This window comes from Podarcis bocagei (genome assembly GCF_964188305.1).
Source record: "Podarcis bocagei genome assembly, chromosome: 1".
NCBI classification, from domain to species: Eukaryota; Metazoa; Chordata; class Lepidosauria; order Squamata; family Lacertidae; genus Podarcis; species Podarcis bocagei.
This window is the reverse complement of record NC_138125.1, coordinates 63434719-63449474: the sequence shown is the minus strand read 5'-3', so window position 1 is coordinate 63449474 and position 14756 is coordinate 63434719. Positions and strand designations below refer to the sequence as shown.

Sequence of the window (14756 nt, the reverse complement as noted above, 5' to 3'; positions counted from 1 at the left end):
TAGGCCACTAATACTAAGGGGGAAATATGGACCCCTTATTATCCTACCCATGGCACTGAGTTTCCAGACTGGGTAAAATAAACAAAATTACTATGCATTATATTTTGCTGGCACCAAACATCAGTTCCATCTGCACTATGTATTTCAAGCAATATCACACCCCTTTAAACATTCATGGCTTGCCCCAAAGATTCCTGGGAGATGTAGTTTGTTAAGAGTGCTGAGAAGTGTTAGGAGACACCTAGTCTCCTCTGAGAACTTTAATTCCCAGAGTTCCCTATGAAGAGGGCTTGATGGTTAAGCCACTCTGAGAATTGTAGCTCTGTGAGGGGAACGGTAGGTCTCCTTAAAAACTCCTAATAAATCTTTGGAGGAAGCCATGTTTGTTTAAAATGGTATGATACTGCTTTAAATGTACAGTGCAGAGGGGCACTATCCCCTTGTGTTTTCTCCCTTAAACACTACTGGTTGGTTTACCTTTGTTGCCTTCATAAACTCTTCTCCCATACGCAACCATTCATTTCTGGAACTGAAAGCAAAAGCAATGGAAGGAGGACAGATTTGGACTTAATGTGGTCAAACTCTGTCCAGAACATAAGTTACCATGTTTTATGGACAGAACTCACAAAATAGAGTCATAGAATCACTGAGCTGGAACAGAGCCTGTAGACTACCTAGAACAATCCTCAGTTTGATGCAGGAAATCTAGGGTTAGATCATTGGCAACACAAGCAGTCCAGCAAGGCAGAACCCATCAGCCCCTTGGTCATTAATACATTGGCTTAATTGCTCTTGCTGTCAATATGTTTCTCCTAATGTTCAACCCAAATCTACCCTCATGTAACTTTAGCCTATTGTAACTATTTCCCTTCTCGTTTGTTACAAACCACAAAAATGATAAACATTGATGCTACTAAACTGAACATAGTAGCACCTACAGCATTCTTTTCATCGCAGCTCTCAGATGTGGTCCACCAACACTACTGGTTGGTTTACCTTTGTTGCCTTCATAAACTCTTCTCCCATACGCAACCATTCATTTCTGGAACTGAAAGCAAAAGCAATGGAAGGAGGACAGATTTGGACTTAATGTGGTCAAACTCTGTCCAGAACATAAGTTACCATGTTTTATGGACAGAACTCACAAAATAGAGTCATAGAATCACTGAGCTGGAACAGAGCCTGTAGACTACCTAGAACAATCCTCAGTTTGATGCAGGAAATCTAGGGTTAGATCATTGGCAACACAAGCAGTCCAGCAAGGCAGAACCCATCAGCCCCTTGGTCATTAATACATTGGCTTAATTGCTCTTGCTGTCAATATGTTTCTCCTAATGTTCAACCCAAATCTACCCTCATGTAACTTTAGCCTATTGTAACTATTTCCCTTCTCGTTTGTTACAAACCACAAAAATGATAAACATTGATGCTACTAAACTGAACATAGTAGCACCTACAGCATTCTTTTCATCGCAGCTCTCAGATGTGGTCCACTAATATCATGGAATCACAGAATCTTAGAGTTGGAAGGGACCCAAGAGTCATCTAGTCCAACCCCCTGCAATGCAGGAATCTCAGCTAAAGCATCCATGACAGATGGCTATCCAACCTCTGTTTAAAAACCTCCAGGGAAGGAGAGTCCACCACCTCTCATGAGAGTCTGTTCCACTGCTGAACAGCTCTTACTGTCAGAAAGTCGGTGCATTTATGCTTAGAGTTAAATACATTGGGCAAACTGTTCTGCATTGCTGTTACTCACCTGAAAGCTCGCCATGCTAGTCATTAAGGGGTGGATTAAGGTCCATTGATTCCAGTGGGTCTGCTCTGAGCATGACCAGGATTGGATACTGCCCATTATTATTTGAGTTATGTTCTACTCTTATTTCAAGGTGTTCAGGATAGCTTACCAAGGTGATATTTTTATGCTGGAGAACTTAAAATCCTACGAGACTAATAGCAAAAGTTTTACTTCATTTAATTTTGCTACAGTTCATCAGTTCAAATTTTATTTCTATGGTGCAACCATAAAATAATGTGTGCACTTCTGGTTGCCACGTTTTAGCAAGTTTATTAAAGAGCAGGAAAGGTTCAGAAAAGGGCAAACTAAATAAGCAAGGGGCTAGAGCAGATCCCCTATGAGGAAACGTGTGTGTGTGTGTTTTAAAAAGGCAAACAAGGGACGTCATTGTAGAGATGCATAAAATTATGTAGCATGGAGAAAGTGCATAGAATCATAAAATCTTGAGTTGGAAATGACCCAAGGGTCATCTAGTCCAACGCCCTGCAATGCAGGAATCTCAGCTAAAGCATCCATGACAGGTGGTCATCCAAGACAAAAGCTTTCCTCCCTCTCCCATAATACCAGAATTGGAAGTTATTCAATGGAGCTGAATGTTTGAAGATTTGGGACAGGTAAAAGAAACCATGTCTTCATGCAACACATAGTTAAAGTATGGAATTTGCCCCCACCAGATGTAGTGATGGTCACCAACTTGGATAACTTTAAGAGAGGGAGAGACAAATTCATGGAGGATAAGGCTACAAGAGATGATGGTGGCATGCCTCCAAATACCAGTTGCTGTGGAATATGAGTGAGGAGAAAGCTACTGTGCTCACATTCTGCTTGTGGGCTTCCCATAGGCATCTGGTTAGCCACTATGGGAAACAGGATGCCAGACTAGATGGGCCATTAGTCCATGAGAACTCTTCCAATGTTCTTATTATCACATATCTCAAAGAGCCGAAGAGAGCATGCATGTGAGTTCACCCACCTTTATCCTCACAACAACCCAAGGTCATTCACTACAACTAAGCAGGGATTTCAACCCCAATCTTGCTTGTCCACATCCACTTGCTTATATGCTCCCTTATATGCTCAGATCTTCAGTGGAACCACTCAGGAAACTGGCAAGCACATGACAGTGGTTTAGCTCAGTTGGTTAGAGCATGGTGCTGATACCACCAAGGTCACAGGTTTGATCTCCATCTGGGGAAGCTGCATATTCTTGAATTACAGAGGGTTGGACTAAATGACCCTTAGGTCCCTTCCAACTCTACAATTCTATGATTCTATGATGAATTTCAAGATCAAACTGCAGAATACCCTCATGTGGTTCTGGATTTTAAGATGAATAGGACTTCTCAAAAATAAACACATTACACACTTAGGTAAAGACGGTATGCTTCTAGAGAAATTGTGACATATGATAAACTACCTCAGTCCAGCAAATAAAGACCAACAACAACAACTTTCCTATTTATATGCTGCCCATCTGACTGAGTCACCCCAGTCACTCTGGGCTGCTTCCAACAAAATGTTAAAGCACAGGAAAAACCTCAAACATTAAAAACCCTCCCTTGACATACTTACCTCTTCAGTGTCTTAATACTTCAGTAACAGGCCCCTCTTCATGCTTCCTTCACAATGGAGTTTTACTGGGAACAGGACTTTATTTACACACAGTTGAGCTGCACCTCCTATTTATGCCATGTGTTCCCTCTCTTTCCCTCCGCCCCACCTCTCGGATAGTAACAAAGCATCTCTAATTCTTAGCCTTATTGTCTGAGTAAAGGATTTGGGGCAGGATAGTTTACAGTACACCTAATGGCATGTAACAGTTTCAACAAGCTGGAAGGTTGCATTCCTCCCCATTCACTCCCACCAAACAGTGAGGTTTTTATGTTGCTAGACAGTACTGCATTTAGTCTTCTGTGTATTGTAGCTCAGCCCAGTAGCTTGCCAGCCCAGTAATTTAAACTGTCTGCTGATGTTTGTCAGTAATCGCCAGGGGTAAGCAAGAGAGGTCAGGTGACCATTTGCTATCATGCAGCCAAGTTGGGTTGTGGTGGTTGTTTTTTGTTGGCACTAATTTGCAAGATATTTTTTTAAAAAAATAATAATCATATCAACTGTGGATTAAAGCCACATACGGGTGGAAGAAACTGGTTTGTTCAAGGACTTGGTAACAGCAGATAATGTGCAAATTATCTTTTCAATTTAGTCCTACGTATGCAGTGACCAATGACGTAGGTTTGGTACCTTACATCACACTCCTATGTAATCCTATACCTACTTACCTGGGAGTAAGTCCCATTGCTGTGAATCCAGTTGAACTTACTTTTAAATAGACATGAACAGTATTTCACTATTTATCACCCCCAATGCTAAATAACTACCTCTTGCTCAGGCACTTTCTCCTTGTATCAAAGGTGAATCTTACAAAACCAATCATAATGCACAAACTACAAGCTGAATGTTGTGTTATCCATCACCCGCTAATCTGAACTGCAATGAATGTTAACATTTAAATAGAACTTTTGAGTGTTCAAAGCTTTTCCTATACATTGTGATCCTTCAAACAATGCTGTAAACTGGCCCAGTATTGTTATCTCTATACCGCAAACAGGAAAGGGGAGGGATGAAGCTGAGGTGGCATTTTTAATGCCAGCTGTGTCCCTCATGACAGATTTCAGCCAGAGACTTCCTACTTCACATTCTTAGCCACTACGCAGCCCTGGCCTCCACCATTTGTCAACTATAAAAGCACAAGTCGTATCAATCAGGGTGGGGTAGACAGCATCCACTTCCTCAACCAAGGGAGGATGTGGTATTGGCATAAACTATCAACTAATCTGGGTTACATTTGTCCATAAATTGGAGTATTAGACCAGCAGCAGTGGAACATTACAGGTTTAGGCCACACCTGCACTATATATTTAAAGCATAATATTAAAAGGCATGGCTTCCCCCCAAAGAATCCTGGGAAATGAAGTTTGTTAAGGGTGTCGAGTGTCAAAACTATATCTCCCTGGATTCTTTGGATTCATGAATCTTTAAAGTGATATGATCCCACCTTAAATGTGCAGTGAAATAGGCCCTTAGCCAATTCTGTGTGGATCACAGAAGCATTTTCCAGGTTATCCCACTAGAAAGACCATAGCTGAAAAACAGAGTGCATGGTTTGCATGCCTATTGGGTCACAGATTCAAATGCTGGCACTTCCAGGTTTTTGTTTGTTGTTTTTTAAAGACCTAATAGCAGGTGAAAGCAAATATTTCTGGCAGAAAGCCAGATTAGGCAATACTGGGCTAAATGGGGGCAGATTGCATAGCCTAGCATTAGTTAGCATCCTATGTTATGGGGGTGGGAGGGGATGTACACCCCAAAACAAGGACCATATAATAAATAGCTTTTAAGGGTCAATCTTTTGGAATGCAATTCATAATATTTGAGGCTGCAAGATTCACTGTGGACTAGAATCCCATTACTTTAAGAAGTAGAACACTATTGCACCTGCCAGAGGTATCCTTCCTCTGAACCATTTATTGTGATTAAGCAAGTGGAGACTGGCTGCGTGCCTTTTAAAAGTACTGCTGTGGTGATTCCCTGCAATGAACCCAGCTCACAGTAGTGAGCAACAGCTGCAACTGTATCATTCTGCCTGGCCCGTGGCCTGAACTGAGCCTCCCAGCAAGCTTTGCTTTTCATCGTCTGCCTTGAACGTATCTCTAATCAGTCTCTAAACTGTCAAAGAGGGAAAGTTTACATAATTTAAGATTGCTTTAATAACTGTAAATATGGTGCATGGACTTTTGAGGCCACGGTACAGTCCTGTGTGTCAAGCAGACGCTAGACTGGCCAGCCCTAGTTATATGCCACTGGGGGAAAACAAGAAGAGATCCTTTTCAGAAAGTGACTAAAAGCTGCAGAGCAGCACAGCAGCAACCACACTAATTAAACAGAGGGGGGTACCAGCTGCAAGTGCAGAGAATCTTTGGCTTGCACAGTAACAACGTTGGAGAGCATCCATTTTGGAAAGAAATGAGCAGAGAGGGATCAGAAGCCAAAGTGAAGTTCAGCCGCGTCTAACATAAGTTTCTGCTATCCCTGCTAGTTCTCATTAACACAGAAAGGGCATTAGAAAAGAGCAAAACTCTTCTGACTCTTTGTCTCTCTCCTGGTTTGGTTTGCAGCGTTGATGGATTTCTTTTCAAACAGAAATGAGGAAAAATCACACATTTTGCAGTTCTATGCCGCAACTTGCCAAGAAGGTTGCTGGAAGTGAGAGAGACGTGGGGATCCGATATTCATAAAACAGTACTTACATTGTGCTCACACAATGTATATAGATTAGCTAATGTAATTATTGTTGTAAGGAGATTTGAATCTCCACACAAACGGAGGCTTACGCAGGCAGGATAACATTGCCAACAGCTCCTAATGATGAACAAACCAAGGTTTTGCTTCTAAGAGCAAGTTATGCATCTAGGCAACGTGTACACATCACCTTGGATTCAGTCCAAAAATTTAGATGCAACCCCAGTTATAACTTTCACATGAGGTACTTTGATGCAAATAACATCATGGCGTCTCGGGCGGTCAATGGCTACTAGCCATAATGGCTATGTTTATTTACTGTAAATCGGAGCCATAGGTAGCTGAGCACACAGGAAGCAGTATGTCCAGGCAGGGAGTGGAGTAACAGAGGCAGATCCATTGCAGGTCAAAGCCTGAGTGAAGAAAACCAATAGATGGAGAGTGGAATGATGGCCCAGGAAAGCTGACTAGCGAGAAGAACAAGAAGTTTGATAAGCCGAGGCACACAGAACAAGAGAGAGGATTGTTGCAGCTCAGTGGTAGAGCATAGGCAGGAGGGCCATGGTTCAATCCCAAACATCTCAGCAGGGGCTGCATCACATTTATTCTTTCCAGGACCGAATAAAATGTTGGTGTCCAATAATTCTTAAACGATAACAGCACAAGATGTTTTTAGTTGGTGGCTTTTATTAATTTTATTGGAGCTTTTCTGTATGTTCCAAGTGATTCTGGAACTTGTGGCCTTCCAGATGTTGTTACACTCTAATCCCTATCAACCCCATTTGTCAGATATGATGGGAGTTGTAGTCTAATGGCATCTAAAGGGCCGAATTTCCAATCTCTTTACTAGACCTCACTAAGCTGCTGCCAGACAGAAAAGACAGCACCAGACCGCATGGGCCATTTGGCTGGCTCAATATAAGGCAGCCCCTTATGCTATATTAAGTTATCAGAGGGAAGGCAGAGGGAAATGGAAGATGAGAATCTCAAAACGTTAGACTTTCTTAGCGAACAGAATTAAAGCCAGACCTTTATTTATTTCTAGCAGTTGTAATAGTTTTCTGCCAAAAAAGCACCAAAAGCATACTATGACACTGTCATAAACTATAATGCTACAGAAACGCAGAAACACAAACCCATATAAATAATACTAGAAATGTTAGGAAAGAATAATACTGGGAGTACAAAACAGCAGAGGCAAACATCAGTAACTGAAAACCTGCTGAAATAGAGGCACATTTTCTAATTTTCTTAAATTTAAAGTGGCTCCTCTTAGGTGGGGCTCCTTAGGAACAGGAAGCAACTACTGTTCCTTCGAAGAAGCCCTATGAAGCAACTCCCCCCCCCCCCGATCTTCATTAAGGAGGTGGGAGGGTTCCAATGGAAAAAGGAGGTCCCAAAGGGTAAAAAAAAAAGTTATTCCATTGGCCCCTGAAGTACCAAAGTAAGATACAAGACAATCAGGGACATGTCTCCATTAGTTAAAAATGCATACAAAAATATGTTTATTAGGAGGAATGCACATTAAAATGCTGACAAATTTTCATGAGGGTTTAAAAAAATGTGGAAATGTTGAGGACTGAATTTAATACTAGGAAAATGAGAACTTTAGAGAACTGAAATTGACATTTTTTTCCATCTCTACACTGAGCAAATATTGGTTATAGATCAACTCCACCACCTTATACTGAGAGTGGAAGACAATACGGCATCTGTGCAGCCACTGAAGGACTAGAATACTCTTTACAAAGAGCCTGCTGTTCAAGTTATCCTTGGAACTTAGGCTACGCCAGAGAATAAAATATAAGAAAATACAAATTAACTCTAACTACATTGAGGGTACACAAGATGGATAATCTTAATGGTTATTTCCGCTCCCACAACAATAACAAATAACTGGATAACACATAAGCTCGCTCATATTCAGCAAGAACAATTATATTTCTGCAAGGAAATTCAATCTTTTCTCTCTAGTTATTTTATTATCCATATAAACCATACTGCAACCAATTTAGCCCAGAGTTCTGGAACTCTCCCAGATTAGCTGGAAGCATGCTGCACATGTTAAAGGGAAGGAGGAGTGGGGAGGAAGAAGGCGAACCGCCATCTGAAACTCATTAATCAATTAGAATTTTTAAGGGCTTACATCAAAATGTGATCTATTCTGATAAAGTAAACTCCAGTTCACAAGCAGCCTTTGTCCTTTGTGTTATGAATACATTTGATACAAAGTGCATGGGGTGCTTAAAGCACAGTGGGACAGGAACCTGGCACATGGCTGCACACTGAGGCTTAATACTTATGTAAGTCTTGTGGGTTGGAAGCCAACACCAAAAGAAATTAGCAAATATATTTATCTTTTTGCAGCTGGTCATTAAAAGCCTGAGAACTTCCAAATTCAGTTTTCTTCAGTAGTTTTACCAAGTTCAACGTAGAACTGTTTGAGAGTAAGGGAGTCAGTGTGGATCAGGATACAGTTATGTCTGCTTCAGGTTGAGCGTTTTCAGGTTGCGTCCCGCGGCAACACGGAAGTATCGGAAAGGGTTACTTCCGGGTTTCGCCACTCGCACATGCACAGACACGCAAAATGACGTCACACGCATGCGCAGAACTGGCGAATCACGACCCACGCAGGCGCAGGTTGCATTCCTTTCAGGTCGCGAACGGGCCTCCGGAGCAGATCCAGTTCGCAGCCACAGGTGCCACTGTATTTGACTGTCTCTCCTGGTAGGAAAGTCTAGCACATGTATGGAAATGATGTACCGATGGTATTTAATGCCGGTAAAATTAGCAAAAATGTATAGAACTGCTTCAAATATTTCTTGGAAATGTAAGGAGAAGGAAGGCATGTTCTAGCACATGTGGTGGACGTGCAAGATAACAAAAGCATTCTGAGAAATGATTTATAATGAGTTGAAAACGTGTTTAAAATAATGTTGGGGGGGGGGACCAGAGGCTTTTTTATTAGGAATTTTAGGTGCAGAGATACCAAAGAAGCAGAAATGATTATTTATGTATGCAACGACAGCAGTGCGGATATTACTGGCCCAGGGATGGAAAGAAGACAAAGTCCTGACCAGAGATGAATGGCTGATGAAGATGATGGACTATGCCGAAATGGCGAAACAGACCGGGAAAGTCAGAAACCAGAAAGAAAAGAACTTTGAGAAGGAATGGGGGGGAAATTATAATGTATTTAAGAGAACACTGTAAACAACTAAAAACTTTGGCAGGATTTGAGTAATGCTTGTAATGTATTAAAAACTATGGTTAAAATGGACTGTTTAAAAAAAATAGAGAGAAAATAAGAGAAGCAGTTGGGAAAAGATTGACAATGGTAACCATGGAAGGACGGAGGGGAGTTGAAGGATTTGGGGAATCCTAAATCAGGCTTCCTCAACCTCGGCCCTCCAGCTGTTTTTGGCCTACAACTCCCATGATCCCTAGCTAGCAGGACCAGTGGTCAGGGATGGTGGGAATTGTAGTCTCAAAACATCTGGAGGGTCTTCCGGGTTGGTGCCTCTGGCAATGGCGGAGTTCCTCTGATCGGGAGGAACTTGCCCCGTGGGAATTTGGGTCTGTACCGCCGCAGCGAAGGCGGAGACCTGTAAAAATCACAGGCGGGAGAAGCCTGTGAACGTAGGATTCGGCGGGCACCTTTTGCGCCTCCCCTACTCGCGGGGGAACCCGATTTCGGGGACCCGGAGTGATGTGGGGTGAGTGGCGCAGTGCTTTGAATCGTCTGCTTCTTCCACGGAGCGAAGCCGCATAGCTGTTGCTGGAGAGCACTGACTTTTTCCTGTGGACAATTGGACTCTAAAAGTAATTACCCGTGAGTAGAGCTGATACGGGAGAATCGGATTTTAGAAGTTTAATTTGGCATCGAAACGGGGAGGTTCAAAACAGGAAGTCCGACTTTCCTATTTGTAAATAGACTGAGGCAAGGAGTCTGTAAGCTGAAGTCTTGGAAAGCCTTTTGTAAAAAAATAAATTTCCATCGGTAAAGAGTATAAAATCCCCCTTGGAGGCAGGAGAAGAGGGGGGAAGCTGTGGACTGAGTATGCCTGCAGGAGAGAGTAAAGAGAGTTAAAATACTGCCGCTCTGACCCTAGAAACGGGCTGCTAGTATGACTGACGTTTTGGAATGTCCATTGACAGCACTTAGAACGTTCCTTGACAGCTAGCAGAGTAAGAGAGATATATTGTTTCTACTGTCTCCGGCTGCTTCTAAAAAGGAGTAATAAAGTAACTGAAAACTGAAACTAACTTTGGATTGTACGAGTTGCGCTTAAAGGTGACATTCTTGCTATTATAAATAGAAACTGTTTCCCCCTAGTGGAAGTTTCTGAAAATGGTTACTTCATTAGAGCTCGGCTAGGGGAGTTTCCAGCTGCAAGATAAAAACTGTGTGACTCTGGGATTGACCTTGAATCTCTTAAGTGTTATGGCAAACGAAAAGGAAAGAACAGATGAAATGTCAACAGAAGAGGCCTTAGTGGTCGCATTATTGAAAATAAATGACTCGCTGGAACAGCTTCACAAAAAAACAGAAGTGATGAAAGTGAAAGCGGACACTGAAAATAATAAAATTGATTTAATTGTAGAAAGTTTAAATAATCTGGGACAAAAGGTGAACACCAACACAGAAACCACCCAGAAATTGACACAGGAATCTACTTTAATACGGCAAACTGCGGATGAAGTCAGGGAGAAAACCTTTGCTGCTGAATGTAAAACAACACAATTGGAGTGTGAGAGAGCCCCATGCATTCAAAAGCAACTTGACGAATATAAGCTGACATTTGCTATGATGGAGCTTAAAGAAAAACAGATGAATTTGAGGATCAGAACCCCACCAGAACTGGGAAAGGAAAGTTTGACAGAGCTTCAGGAGGAGACAGGATCAACATTGGCTGAGAAAGAGAGATTTTGGGGGGTCAGTAGGACCGCCAAAAATGTGAATTTACTTAAGGGTAACTGTGAAGGACGTTGGGTTGAAGAGAAGGGGGATTGGGAAATATGGACAAATCTGAAGTTGTTATGGTTGGGCCGAGCTGTTGTGGTGGGGATGAGGGTTGCTGTGTTGCCAGGGATGTTGCTTTTGTGTCAAAAAGTGCAAGTTTTGGATGGGAGGGATTGTTTCAGGAGGTGGCAGAGGGATGTTCCTGGATTGGTTTGGCAGGGCAGGAAGCCTCGAGTAAAACTTAAGATATTGACGGATGCTAAAGAAGGAGGTGGACCTGCCCTGCCAGACACCTAAACTTTGTTGTGAATCATCTGCTTTTTGCTGGCTGAGAGAATGGCTGTCTCTCAAAAGCACTGAAGTGTTGGATAATGGCAGATGACATTGATGGACTAGACGGAATTGGCAGAAAAGACTAGCAAGATCCGAGACCAGGGAGAAGAGTCGGTGGAAGAAGACTGGGAAAAGTTTAAAGACTATTTATAGAAATATTGTAAAATTAATGAATGTTAGAAGAATGTTGGGAGGAAATTATATGGCTTCAGTAGAAATGTTTTAAGGAATTAAGTATAAATAGATTAATAGAGTATTAAAGGAAAATAAGGTTAAAAGGTGTTAAGATAATTATAGGATAGAAAACAGGGGAAGATGGTAAGGAATTGCTGAAATAATTAATAGAAGTGGAATACAAAAAGGGAGGTGTGAGGAGGCCATGGAAATATGGGAAAGAAAGATAAGATATTGGAAGTTTTTTTCTTCTTTTTCTTCTTCTTCTTTCTTTTGATGTGTTCTTAAAGTGTTTTTGATTTGGTTTGTTAATTTTTATGTAGTGTTTTTGTATTATAATGTATTGTTTTTTCTTTTGTAAGTGTTTAAATTGTTGTAAAAGTAATAAATATTATTATAAAAAAAATCAAAACATCTGGAGGGCCGAGGTTGCGGAAGCCTGTTCTAAATGATTATGTTCATGTTTAATGTTTGAATTTTAATTTGCAATGTAAAACTTAACAAAAAAGATTTGACAAAAAAATGAAGGTTTTACATATGGAATGGAGTGGTTAACTTGGGCAATCTGAGTCTGTTCAGTCTTGGGAATGCTTTTTTAAAAAAATTTAATGAACTGCAACGAAATACAGTTTGCATGCTGCAAGCACAGGTATATTTCTCTCTGCCTCGGATGATTCCTGTTTCCCAAGATCCAAGAATTGTCAAACAGTGTGAAATGCAACATGTCTCACATCCAGTTCTGCATTTCTGACTGCTATAGTGCAGTGTTTCCCAAACGTTTTTGGGCAACGGCACACCTGTTTACCGGAAAAAAATCTCGCGGCACACCACCATTAAAGCCCCGCCCCGTGACGTCAGCGCGCAGCGTCACGCCGGGAGGGACGCACAAAAGTGAAAGTTTTTTCCCTCCCCCTTGCCGGGGTGGGAGGAGGCAGCAGAGCGAGGGACTGAGGGACGGCGGCAGCTGAGGCGGCGGCGGCTGTTGTGGTGGTGGCGGCGATAGCGGGCGGAGGAGGGGGCGGCGGCGGGAGTTGCTGCTGCTGTTGTTGCTGCTGCTGCCCGGACATGCCGGCCTCCTCCTCCTCCGCTGTCTCGCGCTCCTCCCTTTTGCGCGCGCTGCCCCGCCGCTCGGCACCACCACCGCGGAGCCGCCCCCGGCTCGACGCGGATCCTCGCCGCCGCCGCCTCTCGCCGCCCGACTCGCCCGCCTCCCTCCCATGGCACACCAGCCGATGTCTCACGGCACAGTAGTGTGCCGCGGAACACCGGTTGGGAAACACTGCTATAGTGGATATTGGACTATGCAGATACTGGAACGACAACGGCACCATTGAACCTATGAGTCTGCACTCTGGATCCTGCAGTTCATTTGTTCACACCACATGTTTTAATTTCACCTTGGCACACTGCAGTCAACCAAACCAAGGACTTCAGCCTGGCACAAATATTCTAACCTATTTAGAAAAAGGGAAACCTCCATGCTCAAGCTGCCCCCTCCCTATCTGCCACCAGGCTCTGATCCAGAAGGGGCCATCTGGGTCAACCCAGGGACCACCTGCCCCCCCCCCCACAAATCCAATCCCAAATGAGTTAAACATATGCTTGGGAGGGGAAGATGCTGCTGCAACTCCTTCTCCTTCCCTTCCGATCAAGGATGGGGGTTAAGTTGTGCAGGATGCTCCTTTGCAAGCTTGCTGTTGTGAAGAGGAATTGAGCCTTCAGGATGCTGCTTCACAAGTGGCTTGCATCCTGGGAAACACCATGCAGGACCAATTGCAGGACCATGCAACAGTTGTTGAGTGGAGGCATAGATCCTGCAGAGTGCTGCTTCTGAAGCAGCTCCTTTGCAGGAAAGCAGGGGCGTCTTACCCATAGGGGCTAGTGGCATAGGGCACTACGGTGCCAAGTTCTGAAGGGCGCCAAGGAAGAGAAGAGGCTGGATGTGGCACCTCCCAGCAACAGCTTGCTGCCCTCTGCCCTGCTGCCCTCTACCGCGCCCAGAGCCTCCTCCCTGCTGGAGGAGCCACCCTCCAGCCTGCCCGCCGGGAGGGAAATGTGGGTGGGGGCATGCTGGAGGGATTTTTGCACCATGGCACCAGATACCCTTAAGACGGCCTTGCAGGGAAGGCACCCACAAAGAAGAGCCCTGCACCATGCAAGATCACAGCAGGTGTTGAGTGGAGGTATTGATCCTGCGGGGCATCAGGCAGAAAGGAGAGTCAAGCTGCATTGGGCTCCTCCCATCTCCCATGAAAGACCCAGACAGCAGTCAGATAGGTCTTGGCCTTTCATAGCACTCCTGATGCATTCCTCTCCTGCTTGCCCGATAGCCCATCCCTGGACAGCCCCAGTTCCCTCTGTGTCATCCAACCCAATCTGCAAGAATTGGTGGCTGTCTCAACCAGACCTCATCCAAGGCCTGAATCTTAATTCAGTAGGCTAAATCTGTGGGAATGTCGCAGAGGATATATTGATTAAATATTATCCCTCCTCACTCACGCTAGTGAGCAAGCAGCAGAGCACATTCCCTTGAAGATTGCTGGAAGCAAGTTGATGGATTTGTTAGAATCATTTAAGCTGAGCAATCCAGTCTGGCTTGTTCCTGGTAAGTTTCCCCTTTTATTTCCCTCTTAAAATAATAATAGCACGACAGTCTTGTTTAAAAGTAAGAGTAAAGTTTACTTGCATTCAGTTCACAGTAGTATTCTGAAGGCAGCCTTTTTTCTTGTGGTTACAGTTACATTTGTAGGGAAAAGAAGTTTGAGCTACGCCTCAGATTTTCTACCTTGTGACTTCCATCCATGTGCTAAGAGCCAGAAGAGAGGAAGATGGCAAAAGAGCAAAAGAGTCCAAAAAGGGAGGAAGATGGCTACATGGCTAGCCCTTTTGTAGGGTCTGCTAGGGTCACACCTATCTACCTGGTCACACACGGGGGTGGGGGGAGGCTTCAGAGCAGGTATGAGAGGAAGTCCTCCCTGTCTGGAGCCACATCTCCCTGTGTGTCCACTCTAGGCAACAGGAAAATGTGCTTGACTGCTTCAGTGATAATACATCCCACACAATCTGACTCAGGAATTAGTTTCTGCTGAATCCAGAGCACAACCCTAGTGTTTGCTTTTAAGTTAGCTTCAAATCACATCTTTGAATTCAAAGATTTAACCTGCACCTTTCATAACATTTGAAGCAACC

The 14756-nt window shown here is 43.5% G+C and overlaps 2 protein-coding genes across 7 annotated transcripts in view; one reads left to right on the top strand and one right to left on the bottom strand.

Annotated features, from left to right (window-relative positions):
- FANCF (FA complementation group F) overlaps positions 1-14756 on the top strand; it is a 315286-nt gene that overhangs the window by 276795 nt on the left and 23735 nt on the right. The gene's annotated exons all lie outside the window — the stretch shown is intronic.
- Positions 1-14756, bottom strand: part of GAS2 (growth arrest specific 2) — a 118636-nt gene that overhangs the window by 99559 nt on the left and 4321 nt on the right. The window contains exon 2 of one of the 6 annotated variants that reach the window (XM_081166194.1): positions 997-1048. The exons of 3 other annotated variants lie outside the window; for them this stretch is intronic. The gene's annotated coding sequence lies outside the window, so the exon portion shown is untranslated. Of the gene's footprint in view, positions 1-477; positions 507-996; positions 1049-3370; positions 3568-14756 lie in introns of those variants that run through there. 2 more of the 6 variants (XM_081166195.1, XM_081166197.1) reach the window with 2 other exon arrangements.